We start from the raw sequence: 15,798 nt of genomic DNA, 5'->3' as shown, positions 1-15,798 counted from the left end.
CAATCAGCAGAGTGGAATTTTTTTTCCCCACCAGAAATGAGGTGAAATTGCCTGTAAAACGTCTCCTTTCTGCGGTGCCGCACGCAGCTTCTTTTACGCACGGCTCTACGCTGACATGCTGCGTTAATTCGAGGTGGAGCGAAGCGATGTGGTAATGTTTGCAAAGGCGTCTGCTGCCTGTCACCTCCTCCCCCTAAAAATAACCGGCTTCTATGTGAATGAAATTTATTTTTCTCTCTCTTCAGGCTCTTTACTGGCAACTCCTCCGCCCTATCACGCGGCATATCTGTGCAGACGCGCGAACGGCAGGAGCGGCAGTCATTTGCGTGCTATGACTCATAGCTGAAGCAGTGAGGCGTACAATTGCTTCAGCATCAATAAACAGAGACATTGGAGTGTCAAAAAAGGAGCAGAATTCTGCCCTTTGTGTGCTACCTCCACATACATTCAGGTGTGTTTGTGCACTGCGGCGTCATTCCACACTCATCACACCTGTGAGGCTCCATTCGGACATTTTAATGTTGCAGCATCACACCACTGCAGGGGGTGATGTGGTTACGAAAGCTGAAAACCGAATCATTCAATTGTGAGTGGAGACACAATTAGTCGATGGCAGCTTTAATAATCAATTAACTGTCATTATTCAGGTGGAAATATCGAATGTACACTCAAAAAAATAATTCATTGGATGAACTCAATTAAATTGTGGGCAGGTTTTCCACCGAGGAAATATAGTTAAACCTACCTTAAACTAAAAACATCCATGCAATATAATTAAATTGAGTTAGTCCGACTCAATTTTATCAAATACAACCTAAATAAAAAAATACCATTCATGAAATGAAATTGATTTGTGTTAGTCCAACTCAATATAGTACAATTCATTGGAAATGAATTAATCAGGTAAAAAACTTTTTTTTATTTGACCCCCAATTAAGACACGAGACAAAACCTAGTTCAAGTGTTTTTTATTGAAAATGCTTAAATACATTAAATATGGTACAAATCTGACCATCCATGATTCTAGAGCCTGCATTTCATTTTTTAAATATAATTTGTTTTTTTTACAAAAACACTGATCAGAAAAGGATAGCAAAAAAATTCCAAAAGGATCTATACAGTGCATCTTTCATCGTTTTTAAATATTAAAACAGTAGTCTTGTAACAGCTCCACAACTGGTGACAAATAAATACCAAGCTATCCCAAATCCCTTGGCGCCACAAACAAAGACGCCATGAGGGTGGAGGCTATGCACTGCTCTCCAAACAGGGAATATCATTGCACTGCAGTGTAGTCACTCACCATAAACTATCATTTCCAAAAAGCACAAAACTTCCTGCAATCGATATGTACAACCACTATTGCAAGTGCTAAATTCCCACTACTTTGGTTTGTCAAGAGCAATACAGCTGTTTTCTTTCCTACCAGTACAGATGGTAGTACAAAAGGACTCCTTTACACTGAAGAATAGCCGATGATGTGTTATCATGTGCAGAAACAGGCAACTTGGACCACTTTTGGGCTACAACAGTAAAATCACAAAACATCCACAAACTAAAACTTATAGATTATAAATAACAAGGATACTCATAGTCAATGGAAGTTACAGCGTATTGAACTGTGTTAGGGTCCATTTCAACTCGAGTAGAGAGTCATTCAATCAGACAACGAGGAAAATGGACGTGCAAGTTGACGTTCAAGCGTAATCACACTCAAGTTGGGATGTGGAGGTGAATTGGGCAAAACTTTCTGCGGGTAAACACTTAACCAAGCTTGCAGTGACATGTAAAAGTTCCGTAATTTACAGTCTCTGGCTTGCCTCTGTGCAGCTTAGTCAATTTTTTCAAAATGTCAGAACCAGGAAAACATCCATGAGGTCATGGATTGTCGTTGACTGGGCGGAAGATGAAAGTAGAAAACATCCAAAAGATCTGACAAGGTTCTTTGGCTTTGTCACTTGGTGTTCACCTCTTGTGCAAACATCTTGATTTTCAGCTCCTGTATCTTAGAATTCAGCTTGTGCCCATCCAAATTCATTATGACCTTCTGGAGAAGCTCAAAGATGTACTTGAAGTTGTCTGGAAAGCTTAGATTAAGGGCACAAATTAGCCCAAATCATGATGAACGCCATGATGACACTGTCTACGTTGTTCAGGACTTTAATGCAGTTGATCAAGTCCCACGTCCTCTGGTTCCCAATCTCTTTGGATCATGTAAATCCTTATGACAGTGAATGCGATGTCCCTCACTGCATCCTCAGCGGCGGAAGCCTGACAACAACACAAACACAGAAAACTTGTGATTAATCCACAAACATGTGTGTATATATATATATATATATATATATATATATATATATATATATATATATATATATATATATATATATATATATATATATATATATATATATATATATATATATATATATATATATATATATATATGGGTAACACTTTGACGCTACATGGGAAACATATTGCGATAAACTTACCAGATTGATAAAGAGTCTGGATCTTCATTGAGGTAGATGACAGGCTTCTCAGATGCCCTTCCCTTTTGGTGTTGATGTCATCACACTAAAGGTTCTGGATAAAAGCAGAATAAAAGCAGGCCATTTACTATTCATCAAATGTTTTTAAAAAAGCAGATATGGACAAGAAAATATTACAATAACCACCCCAATACAGTGAAACTAATATTGTATACATATGTACTAACCAAATCATTGATGGTCAGGACATCCTTGACCTTTTCTCCTTCACACCTCCTTTGCTCTTTAAGCCCTGTATCAGGGAGTCTGAGAAGAGGTCCAGCTGTGACATGAACTTTGATTGAAATGGCTTGGTGGTCATCAGCAGGAACTCTGCATTGACCTGAATAACAAACAAAATACAGCTGTTTGTTACTTGTTTATTATAATTACTATCACATTATGTGGGATTATTAGATTCAAATTGCGATTGTGAAGCCATTAATCATCAAAATGGTAAACACATAGAAACACACATTTACTTACTTAACTTTGCTGGAACAGGGAAGGGGCCTCTGCTCCACAATCTCTGGTTGAATGTGCAGTTCAGCATGTGTGATTTAGAAGCTCACTCCATGTATTAAATGTACATGGGCAATGTATGGACATGTATAGCGATAACTGCCCCTACAATGCCCATGCAACAAGAAATACCTGCTAGCTAGTTCCAAACTGCATTCTTTACACTGACACATGCAGAGTCCTAAAGAGAATAAAGATAATTAGTACATATCAAACTGAACAAATAACAATGAGAGATCAGCTTGCATCGAGCATATAACCTATTACGTGCTATCATTAGGAGGTTGCCTCAAGAAGCTTGGTAATGCTGATCAAACTGCAAAAGATGAGATAAATATATTAGTGGAGGGAAAGGCTGGAATAATCCAAAGTTCACATAAAACAAAGTCAAGTCAAAAGTGCTTTAGAGCACTCACATATATAATGTTACCATTTAGAATAGACTAGCAATTCACCTTTTACAGCAACACTAAAGCTACATACAACAGCAATCAAATCATGCAAGCGTGTTAAATAAGATTAAGACAGTCATTTTAATAAAATATCAAACTGTTTGCCTTGAAAACTCATTCGCACTCCTGCCTGCGTTCACACAGTGTAAGGTCATAGAAATACAATGAGTAGAACGGAATCGATGTTTGTCTTGGTCGTTTTACTCGTTCAAAAGAAAATAGTGCTCAACACTGCGCATTGACCGTAGTATAACAGAAAAGTTAGCCCGCTACATCGATCAGTTCTTCACAATGACGACGGTACACGTACAAACTGCCGCTGCTCTGATCCAGTTACATCGGTTTGAATGGGAATGTCCGTTCTACGCTCGTTCTATTTCTATGGCTGCTGCGCTAAAACGCCGCTGACTTCCGTGTGTTCATGCATCAGGTGCCCGCGCGAGTGAGAGGAATTCAGCGGTTTTATGAGCTCATGATTTATTCATATTAAACATTTTTCAGTGACGAAAACGTGGCTAAACCCACTACAACTGAACGCCCACTACTAGAGAGAGTGGCCTTCTGCGGCCTGCTCTGCCTGCCGACATTATGGCGCTGGAGAGGGGGAGACCGTAGTCTGCTCGTTTAACTGCTCTCCTACTGTTTTTTAGTGCACACAGTTCATAAGGAAGCCTTCGGCGCTGCGTCCAAGCCGTATTAATGACAGTACCCTGATCTCTGGTCTGCTCTATAATGCAAACCACGTTGGCTACCTAGCTTGCTAGCTAGCCTGTGTTGCCTTCGATCTTATTAAAAACGGAACAGTCGTGTGGCTAAGTTATCACGTCTGTTCCACACATTGTGGTCATTATTACAGAATGGAAGCCTTCATTGACAGCGAGGTACAGTCTAAACTACTACAACAAAATATATAAAGTTACTTACCAAAGAATGGACGGTCGGTTTGAATCTTGCTGCAGTCGGAAAGGGGGGAAAGACACTGAGAGCACGTGATCTGGTACAGGCGCAAGGGGTAGTCCCCCAACCAAACACATTTATTTTGAGTTGATACACACCATCCAACCTAAATAAATCTAATAAATGAAAGTATTCATGCATTTTATGTTAGACCCATTAAATATAAATGTGTTCATTTTTTAACTTGATATATTTAAATTAATCAAACACGATTTAAATGTGTCACCTTTAAGAAGGGCTTGAATCGTTTTTTTGAGTGTATACTGAATTAAATGGTATTATGTGCAGTGCTGTAACTATTTACTCAAGAACAGTACTTACAAATTGAGGTATTGTACTTGAGTATTTTAATCTCATGCCACATCTCAGTAGGTATTGTACTTCTTACTGCACCACATTAATATGACCGGATTAATCTATAATGGAAAACAATCAGTTAATAAGCAATTTCAAAAACACCTGCGTTTCATTTATCCTGTCGTCCAAACATGTCTCGGTCACCACCAGAAGGTGGCACTGTGACTCTAAACTTGTGCCCCAACAGACTCCATGCTGTCAATCAACAATTCAATCATACTCATACAAACGGGGGTGGCTAGCATTGTCACCATAGAGGGACCAATGGGGTCCAATCGGCTTGTTTGCTATTATTAGCTCGTGGCTCTGTGTCGAAATAGTAGGACAAACTGTAGTTTACATTGTATTCACTCATATTCCCAAATCAGAATCAGAACCGTTTATTTGCCAAGGTATGTTGCACATGGAATTTTACATGGTGGGTGATGCATAACAATCAACACAGTGCAAAAAATAGAAACACATTAAAATGTACAATCAAATATAAAATATAGTGTACCAACAAACGTGCACAACAGATAACAGTATACTATAAACAAGTATAATGTAAAAGTGGCAAGTGTATTTAAACAAGAAACATAGAAGGGATGTGCAGGGGAGTGACCGGTAGGAAATTGTCCAGGAATTTGGCCATGGTGATGAAACAAAAGTTGCGTATGAAAAGTGGGCGTAAACGAACCTCCAATTGGCGGAGATGAACACGTCATATCGTATATAGCTCCCGCATTTACCGGAATAATTTTAAAGAAACGCAGCTCTCAGAAGTTAGCACATGCTCAACATCCGATCCGCCAATATAAATCTAAAGATGGCTTTTGGGATGTTTTCGAAATTCTTCATCGCGATCGGTAAGTTTATTGTCTTTTAACGCATTCAGATTTCAAAGAAATCAAGCTCATGGACGCATGCGCTGAACTAGTCGGCTGATGATTGTGCCGATAAAGCCGAAATAAAACCATCAAACAAAACGACATGATAATGCTACGAAAGAGACATGTGGCGTTTATCCACCCAAATCTAAATAGCAGGCTGTTACTCAAAGCAGGAAATGAACGTCGACAGATGGGCTGCAGCGAAAACAAGTCACGTTACAGAGAATACATGTGGTAACATAATAGTCCGAAAAGAAACATTCAAAAAGCTGGTTGATATGTTCCTGAGAAAGATGAGATCTGATTCCTGGAAATGGCTCCGTTTAAATATTCCCGTAAGGAGAGCGGCTGGTAGTTTTGGGGCTTTCCACCGCAGGACGAGGTAGAAGTAAAGTCGGTGACAGTCCTGCGCTGCCATTCAATTGGCATTTCGTCACATATCTCGCTTCCTTTCAGTTGACACTGCAAGTAGGCACAGCAAACAGAATAAACATCAAATACGCTACGGCTGAGGTTTTACACGAAAATATGAATATGTTATACACTTAATATAATGTATTACTTATGTTGTGGGAACACAACCCTGTTTACACAGTCACATTGTTGGGACTGGCCTTCCTTTTGGAGACAAACATGCATGTCCTTATAAGGTCTACTGTATATCATTACATGACAGGGTGAAGATTGGTTTAAGGTTAAAGTAAAGGTTTGGGTAACGGTGAGGGTTGATCAAGAAGCTGTATGGTTAGGGCCTGTGGTTCACAGGTTTAAGCTCCGTCACACTGCTTCACGCTCTGTCACTCTGCGTAACCCTCTGTCTTCCTGCGCAGATTGAAATACTTTTTTTACACTACCCTGATGACTCCGTCCTGGCAGCAGGACTGGGTCCTCCGCTCCTCACTCATAGTATTATTACAACGGGGTACGTAGCGCTGTCGCTCATGAGCACACCAACACAGGCACCGGAAAGCTTCTTCTTCTCCTCCCTTTTGGTGTACTGGCGGTTGGCAAACGAATTGGCGCATTACCGCCACCAACTGGTAAAATAAAATAAGGCATGAGACGTGTTGTATTTCGCCAGAGGGGGAAAATATGCTCATATTCCTGCAAAAGAATTGCTGCAGTGTGTGTACAAAGTGTGCGTGTGTTTTGTATTTATTTATATTTATTTAAGTATGCTGTAAACTGTTAACAGTTAACATATGTCCTACTGACATACATATACATATAAGCAGAGGAAGAGTGAAGATATTTTCAAACATGTATTTTTGGATTGGACATTTTATGTCTTAATTTTAATATATACTTTTAAATGATTCTAAAACGGATGATTTATTTTCATTATTTTAGCCGATTGTTGTAAGTGACTATAAAAGTAATAATTTGGAAAGTGTATTATGTTCCATTTTGTTGCATAAGCAGCTAAATCATACTGAAATAAAATGAATGAGAAACAAAAAAGTACAACGTACTTACTCTAAGGATGCATACAGAGAACAGGGGGCTCCTGTGACTCAACTAAAATCATAAAAATGATTTATGGAAGCTGATCTGTCGTAACAACAACGGGTGTTCTCAGGAAATGTCTCAGGAAATGTGGCTCCGCCCCCTCAGCTCCGCAGCTTCTTGACAATTGCCGAACTATGCTCGCGTGCCACAGCTGAATCTTTCCGCTGAACTGACAGAGAGGGACGCTGAGTGACAGAGAGGGACGCTGAGTGACAGAGAGGGACGCTGAGAGACAGAGAGGGACGCTGTGTGACGCTGCGTGCCACAGACTGACGCTGAGTGACGCAGAGGTGCCAGTGCCACAAGAAGGATCTCGCTGTCTCTCAATCTGGGCCCAATCTGGCATTGTAGACGCGGGCCTATTCTGGCTGAGACATGGCAGCCGGGTTAATTGGCAGCCAGCACTGAAACAGGTTCTGGCCCATTGATGGCTGCCAAATCCGGGCCCAATCTGGCATTATGAACGCGGGCCTATTCTGGCTGAGACATGGCAGCCGGGTTAATCAGAATCAGAATCAGAATCAGCTTTATTGGCCATGTGTGCTTACGCATACATGGAATTTGTCATGATAGTGATGGTGACAAAGTAAAAGAGTAAACATGCCCCGCCTCAACAGATGATCTCCGCCATGCGTAAACCTGGGGAAAGTTTATGCGTTCCATTGTGTGCGCCTCTGTGTTTGTTCCCATGGCTAATCTCGCAGTCTGCTGCAGCAAACTGCATAATAAATTGGCTGGTAAATTAAGGCTGCATGCTCTCCTGGATGGGGTGTGTATTATATGACGACTTTGAGCCCATTGCTTGTATAATGTTACATCTCTGGTTGTTTTTGAGTTTGAATGAAGTCTGTTTGATGACTCTTTACAGCACTGGTTGTATTCATTCAATCACACAACACAGCAGTGCTCGTACACCTTGGCGGATTTGGTTACGTCAACAAACAGGTGGTAAAAGGTGAAAACGAGTGCAGGAAACCCGTCCCGCCTCAGCACATTATTATAGATGTGGTGAGCAGCTGACGTCACTCATTCATTGTTGATCTGAGATTTCGCCACACAAATCTAAATAACCAGGCTGTTACTCAAAGGAGGGAATTAATGTGGTCAGATGGGCTGGAGTGAAAACAAGCCACCTTACAGCGAATACATGTGGTAACATAATAGTCCAAAAAGAAACTGGGTTGATATTTTCCTGATCTGATTCCTGGAAATGGCTCCTTGAAATATAAGAGGAGCGGCTGTTTTGGGGCTTTCCACCTGCAGGACCAGATCGTAGACGTAAGAAAGTCAGTAACAGTCTTGAGCTGCTATGCAATTGGCATTTTGTCACAGTATATATCTTCCTTTCAGATGAGACCATGTACAAGTGTGTGACTGTGTAAGTCCCAGAGTGTGTGCGCCTCTCACTCTGGGACAGAGGCGGCCTCTGTGTTTGTCCCACGGCGAATCTCACATTCTGCTGCAGCCAACTGCATAATAAATTGGGTGGCAAGTTAAGACTGCATGCTCTCCTGGTTGTGATGACTCACACTTTCTCCAAACACCTTTTATTACCTGTTTTATATCCTGCCATTGACTGCCTACTCACTTCAGTCACCACTGTCAGCTGATAAGGGTCGCGAGCAGTGGCGGCTGGTCAATAGAGGGCCATGGGGCCTGGCCCCACCGTGAGCCACACGGAAAAAAAAAAATTAAAAAATTATAATAATCATAAATTATACAAATTGTCTATTTGTGTTTTTGAACTATGGAATGTACCCAGTAATGTGTGTAAAATATGATATCTGCGCAAAATATATGCTCGTCCTCTCCGCCTGTGTGCTCGTCTGCTCGTGCTCTCTGCCTGTGTGAGAATTGATTGAGTTTATAGTGTCACTCTTTGTAATCAATCTGAGTCAGACGTTAGAAAGTCTTTCCCTCAGAGCTGCAGGTGAAGGTTGTTTTTCATTGAAACACACCCTGTGAGGTAATCTTTTTTTTAATTGCTTAAAATCTCATTGTTTTCTTCAGCTTTTGTTTCTTGCGTCTGAAATGACCTGGGAACAAACAGACCGTTTGTTTAGGGGCAGGTGAAAGCATTGGTTTCGTTTTCCTTTCCACCCATCTTCAGCAGAGGAATGTCTGCCGTGTTCGTCATCGGTTCACTAAAGTGGAATGAAAAAAACAAAGGAAAACATTTTCCAAATATATTGCCACTTCACCAGCGTATCTGCAACTCTTTCAAAAGTCAAAAGCCACACATCTTACAATCTTCCAAAGCTTATTTCAAGAGCGAGGCGGCTCTGTGGCGAACTGATTTGAACTCTGATCTGAGATTATTTTAGAGAAACCAAAGCTTATCTCAGTCCTGACTAAACACCGTTCTGCTACACTGAGCTCTGTTTACATTTACTATTCATTCATAATGTAAGAGAAGATATCTGACAACAATCAGGATTTATATTATATTAAAAAAACTCAAACTGTTGAATACATACTGTGATGAGCTGCTTGAGAGCAGACATTTAAAAATGAAATGAACCGAACAAATACACTTTGACTGACCTCTTATTCACTTCACTTCATCTATTCCTGTTTCCTCTTTTGCTGCAGTTTCCCCTCTTTCTTGAAATCATTCAGGATTCCCGACTTTAAATCCCATCGTTCTCCTGGACAGTCCACATCCCTCTGCCTTCATGTCTTGGCCCCATGGTCTTGACCTCTGACCCCGAGACCTGCAGGGACAAATAAAATGCTTGTAGTGTCGCTTGACATTCACAGCACCCTTCATAAAACACGCGTTCTCTGCTTAAATGATAGATGTAATGTCATTGGCCCCAGAGAAGCTACATTTCATCCCGACTGTGTTCTTGTACGTGGATGGGTTCAGATTAAAGTTCTCTGATAAGATCTCAAAAAGATCAGATTCATTACAGATTATATGTAATTGCATTTGTTTTGCAGGTAATTGGTCATAAACTAAATTCTAATGTTGACCTGATGATGGTGCTTGATGAAAAGTCACAAGATCAGCAGTTATTAAAATGAATCCTGAGAGGAACATGAATGTGTGAAAGCAAATTCCATCACAACCCATCCAACGACTGCATGGTACAGTAATGCACTGCAGCTGCATTAAAATACATAATAATAAAAAGAAATTGTCGTTTTTCAGATTTTGCCATGCTGCTGGTGTTCCTTTCAGCTGCTGCAGAGTTACCACCGCTAACATGCAACGTCACCAAACAACCTGATGGATTCAGCTTCCGTCTGTCCCGACCGCCCAGTTCATCCAAGTGTACGTCGTGCTGGGAGTCGAAGAACGTAAGTCCTTCACACTCAGCCCCAACTGGTTTCACCAGAGAGGGTCTTTAATAAGCTGAGATCACGCTGAGATCTCACCGGGTCAGATCATTCAGCTATACAGACTTGTCGACACTTTGGTTGCTTTTGTTCTTCTCCTTGTGCTGCTACCTTGTCGTGGTGGAGAGGTTTGTGTGTCTCAGAGACCCTGAGAGTGGTGCAGGGCGGGAGTTTCATCTCAACCAAGCCGGATTAGTCTCAGGTGAGGGGCCTGACCAAAAGCAGCACAAGCTGTGCAGTGACACCGATGTCCTGGGCCAATGCTGATGACCAGTACCAGCGCTAATCTGGCGAATAAAGGCTTTAATGGATCGATAAAGACTGAAGTAAAGGACATTCAAATCTAATCATTTCTTAACTGTACTGGTTTTATTCCCAGAGGGCGAAAGTAAGAAAGGAATCTGATTAGGATAGGGAGAAGAACAATTAGCAGGAAATCCAGCAGTTCACGCACAGTGACGATGTACCACACACGTCAGCATGACAAAGACTATTTCTTTACCGGAATAGAACTTCTGCTTTCGAATGACTTTCTCTGAATTAACTTACGATCTCCCACAATATAGGACTGATGAGTAGAAGGGATAGTATCAATCCCTTTATGACACATGTGTGATATTTCACTTTGTAGTGGCAAAGGAAACTGTGATTTCATGAGATTCCTTTTGATCTCACCTACACACCGAAGAAGTGGTGTGACTGCATCTGGCACGGCCGCAACGGTCGCATCTAATCTGTCCATACACGCCGAGCAAAAGTACTAAAAAAAACACTTGAATGAATGAATGAATGAATTTTATTTATATAGCGCTTTTCACAGACAGTACTATCACAAAGTGCTTAACAGAGCAGACATTTAAAAGCATAAAAAACACAATGTGACCCTAGGGTCAATAAATTATCTACACAGAGTGAATAAAAAATGTTAAAGAATAAAATTAAAATAAAATAAAAATGTAAAACAAATTTTAAGAGCAGGTCTAGGACATGGGTTTACTTTTACACAAACGCCAGCCTAAACAGGTGGGTTTTGAGCTGGCTTTTAAAAGTATCCACAGTATCTGCGAGGCGCAGAGTGGCAGGCAGAGCATTCCAGAGCCTCGGGGCCACTGCCTCAAAGGCTCGGTCACCACGGGTCTTAAATCGTGCGTGGGACTGACAGAAGACCTAGAGCGTTTGACCTGAGAGTGCGGGCGGGTGAATAGGGGCGAAGTAGATCAGCTACATAAGTCGGAGCCTGACCGTGAAGTGCTCTGTAAGTGATGGTGAGAATTTTGAAGTGTATCCGAGATGCTACAGGAAGCCAGTGGAGAGATCGGAGTACGGGGGTGATGTGAGACCGTCGGTTTGTCCTGGTGAGTAATCTGGCGGCAGCATTTTGGATGACCTGCAGACGGTTAAGAGCAGATACACTGAGTGATGTGAAAAGTGAGTTGCAGTAGTCAATGCGAGAGGAGATAAATGTGTGTATGATCATTTCTAATTCAGGCGTTGATACTACAGATCTCAGTTTCTGTGGTAGTTCCCGCTACAGTAGGGGCCTCCACATATTACACACACGCAGACTCACAAGGTGAAAACTATTTTAGCGTCGCTATTGCGGCTGGTAATAAGGAAGAGACAGATAATGGCTGTGTTTAACACGCTGGAAACACATTTTTGCTCATTTATGCTGTCGGCTAAGTTTCAGGTTTGAGTTGTGGCAATCTGGGCTGGTTGCTATCCAAAGAGAGACACTCCTGAACAATCCACTCTCCTACAAGAGAAGATGATCTTGTATTTATTTTCCGTTTAGGTGTTTATTTGTAAGTTACAAAGTTGTAAGTGGCGAGCATGTGCCGTTGAGCTAACTTAACGCTGTTGAAGTGACATTTTTTTCATATTTGGTGGCAGCACCACCACCACATCAAATCATCTTCCTATATGCAAATTTGCACAATTTTGCTCTCTCTGGTGTAACCAAGCTCTGATGTGTAAAAAAACATAATAATTTGGACGAGTTGTTTGTCAGGGTGCTACTAAGTACAGTTTTGGCTGTTAGCAAACTGTTGCTGTGGTGTTGGTTCCGCACTGATAGTAGTAGTACTGGGGAAAAGTGCCTCTGATTGTGGGACATACTGTTCCAGTGTGAGGATAAGCTTTACTCTTCTACTGCTCCTGTGTCAAGACTGAGAAGATATTATCTGCTGATGAATGGCACTGGAAACTCCCTAGATCGCCACCGATTCTTCCCCATCTTCTTTTTTTATGAACAGTGTACTTACAAGTGATTATTGCAATCTCTGGAAAAACCCCACCTGACCACTTGACGGTCTGATTGTGTGAGTGTTTTTTTGTTTTTTTATCAACTAAATTTGTGTCTGTGTTTATTTTCCAGAAAACTGTCATCTCCCTGGAACATAACCTCACCCTGCCAGTCTGCCAGTCCTACCTGCACTACATAAGGGACTGCCCTGAGGTAATAACTTCATATCCAAATTCAGTTCCAACGTCAGACACCAATAATTCAATAAGACTCCTAGAGATATGACATTTGGGAATGTGGAAAATACAGCTTGGGATTCCCCACATTCGTGTCTGATCAGCCAAATGAGAAAAGTGTTCAGAGCTCATGTGTGTTTAGTGCTGGAATGTCACTAGCGTGATAATTATCAGCGAACACAAAGTGCAGCTGAAGCTGATGGGGAATGTCATTCGTTTAGCAGGTATTTCTGCATAAACAAAAGTGTTGTTCGGAACTATTGATTACGTTTTTTCATTATTGATTCATCTCTTTATCTACAATAAGTATCATATAAGTGAATAATACCCATTTGAATTTCAACATATTGAAATTGCTTGTTTTGTCTGACCAACAGTCCAAACCCCAATCATGTTCAGGTTACTATTATAAAAGAAAAGCAGCAACCCTCATGCACTGTGACCACATTATGTGTACTTCCTACTCCTCAAACCTGAAACATGTCCAGACATGTTTACTCTAAAAAACCTCAGGCTGCACTTCCTATATCTGCAAAAAAATTGAAAACATCTTCAAAATCATTTTGTCAATTAAAGTGATACGTTTTTTGCAAATGTCTGGCATTAAAATCATGTTCACATTTAAAAAAAATCTGTTTAATTCAATTAAATATTTGCACTATACCCTCGCACTCATTTCTGTGTATCTCTGTTCTTCCTTTAGAAATGGGAGGAAGCCCACTGCAAATGTAAGTAAAATCCCCTTCTTTGTGCACACTGTCAAAGACCGGTGCTACTCGTGATGTGGGAGGTTTAAAAGAAAGTCAGAACCTGAAGTACCCACACATTCAGAGAAGGGAAGCGTTAATCACGCCTACATGTTTGTTGACTCAGCAGAGACAACATTAAGTAAGAAAAGTTGATCTACAGCAGAATAAATATTTGACAGCAGAGCCTTACTGCATTACATTTCTATATCTTAAATTGGCAACTGAATTTTGTTTTCCTTTACATGAATTAAGTGTTTTTACGCTCCAAATTTACAGGGGGAGGAACCCCAGACCTCCTATCCTCATATGTGCTCCCACCAATGTAGAAACCAGACCTATCAGCTGAACAAACCATGGATTGACAAAACTCAGTTTAAACCTCTCTAATGTAACCACTGAGTAGACTGCAGAGGGCCAAACTAAACCACAGACTAACTCAATATTTAGAACCCAGATGCACCGTTGTGGTTCAATGACGATCGAGGGTCACTTACGCTTTTCTAGTGTAAAATTTTTTATTGAATTCAAAAGTTCCAAAAGTATTGTCCGCTGTCATGCAATACTGTGGGGAATTCAACTAAATTAAAGTTTGAATATTTCAATTCTTCTTCTCGAGCCAAAATATCACAAAAACCTTTGGTGTTTAAATGATACAGTTTTTTTTTATCTCTGTTGAAATAGTCATTATCAAAAGGAAAGAATAATAACATCAATATAACAGCTGAGTACAAATGGTTGTGTAGTTATTTTACAGATTTAAAAAAAACATGATAAGCTCATAATATGACTTTTTACTATTTTCTTCAACACATTTACTGATTTGTTCTCCACGTCTTTTCTGTCCTCTAGTCAACTGCAGCCATATCTTGGATCTCCCCCCAACCACTGGTGAGTCTCCACATGTTTCCTCAACAAATTCACTGCAGTTTGTGGTTTTATATCTTCGCCTAAAAAGTGTATTAAAAAAAACCCCATTATTATTTTGCCGGCTGCAGTTTAACAATGTAACGCCAGCTCAACCACAGGATACTTTTGTGTCATAAGGAAACGTGCAACAGCACTGTCTCTAGGAAATTCAGTCGAGTAGAAATCTCCAGCTGCTACTTAAAGCAGATTCACTAAATAGAGCAACACCAAGTGCTTTGCACAATAAATCACATGTACTGTATAGCCACATTTATATTAAATAAAAACAGGATTCTCTATGAAGTTTCCTGTGTCTTTAAGAGTTTGTGGTTTGCCCGTCGAGCACTGTGTGTCAGGTAGAGAGTGGAAAACAGAAGAAGAGCAGTGGCAGAGAATAAAAAGGGCACACCCTTGTTTGTTTCCTGTATATGTCAGAAAGGAGGCAGTTGGACATACAGGGGTTTGCATATTAAGAGATAGATTAACAGCGTTTAGCACTATAGTTATATCAAATGTTAACACCTTTGAATATGAAGAAATATGAATTGAACTAGAATTCTTTTGATTATTTGTTTTGGCTTGTATTTACTTTAGTCTCTTTGAAATAATATGACCAGATAATATGCTGCATGCAGGAATGCAGTGGGCCCGCATTCCTGACATTTTTTCACTGTCAGTTAAATGTACCACATATTTAATCCCAACACGTCTAACAAAGAGAGGAGAAAACACAAGTTATACATTTAAAAAATGGTTTAATGACCTTTACTGTCCAATAGTTGTTGAGCTATTTCAATCTACACCAAAGTGGCTAATAACTCATTGACAATGTTTTTGAAATAGTATGATATGATCTGACCTGTTTTTCGTCTTTGTCTCCTTTCAGTGAACTCTACGTTGATCTGCGTCACTAAGAATTGGTGTCCGAGCGAGCTCAGTTTTGGCCTTTGTGTCGCTGGGATTCTTCTTCTTCTTCTTCTTCTTCTTCTTGTAGTCGTCGGCTCTGCAGCGCTATATCAGCGATGTCGGAAGAAGAGAATCTGCGACCATGGGAGAGCTTCATACACTGCTGCAAATGGGAGGAATGACATGGCGCAAAGGGAGGTGGTAGAGTTCA

General features: G+C 40.6%; 2 long non-coding RNA genes across 2 annotated transcripts; one reads left to right on the top strand and one right to left on the bottom strand.

The window, feature by feature from the left end:
• Positions 1-952: 952 nt before the first annotated feature.
• Positions 953-4,686, bottom strand: LOC306776208. Its single transcript, XR_013771906.1, has 4 exons — positions 3,021-4,686; positions 2,723-2,877; positions 2,496-2,589; positions 953-2,271 (listed from the first exon to the last, which is right to left on the bottom strand). It is a non-coding gene; the product is annotated as an uncharacterized lncRNA (long non-coding RNA).
• A 5,721-nt stretch (positions 4,687-10,407) lies between these two features.
• On the top strand, positions 10,408-14,657 carry LOC306776098. The gene is made up of 4 exons (XR_013771900.1): positions 10,408-10,506; positions 12,923-13,003; positions 13,730-13,754; positions 14,625-14,657. It is a non-coding gene; the product is annotated as an uncharacterized lncRNA (long non-coding RNA).
• The last annotated feature ends 1,141 nt before the right edge of the window (positions 14,658-15,798 follow it).

Source organism: Melanostigma gelatinosum (genome assembly GCF_949748355.1).
Source record: "Melanostigma gelatinosum genome assembly, chromosome: 4".
In the NCBI taxonomy this organism is placed as follows: Eukaryota; Metazoa; Chordata; class Actinopteri; order Perciformes; family Zoarcidae; genus Melanostigma; species Melanostigma gelatinosum.
Note: the sequence above shows the minus strand (reverse complement) of the source record. Positions and strands in the feature narration are given on the sequence as shown.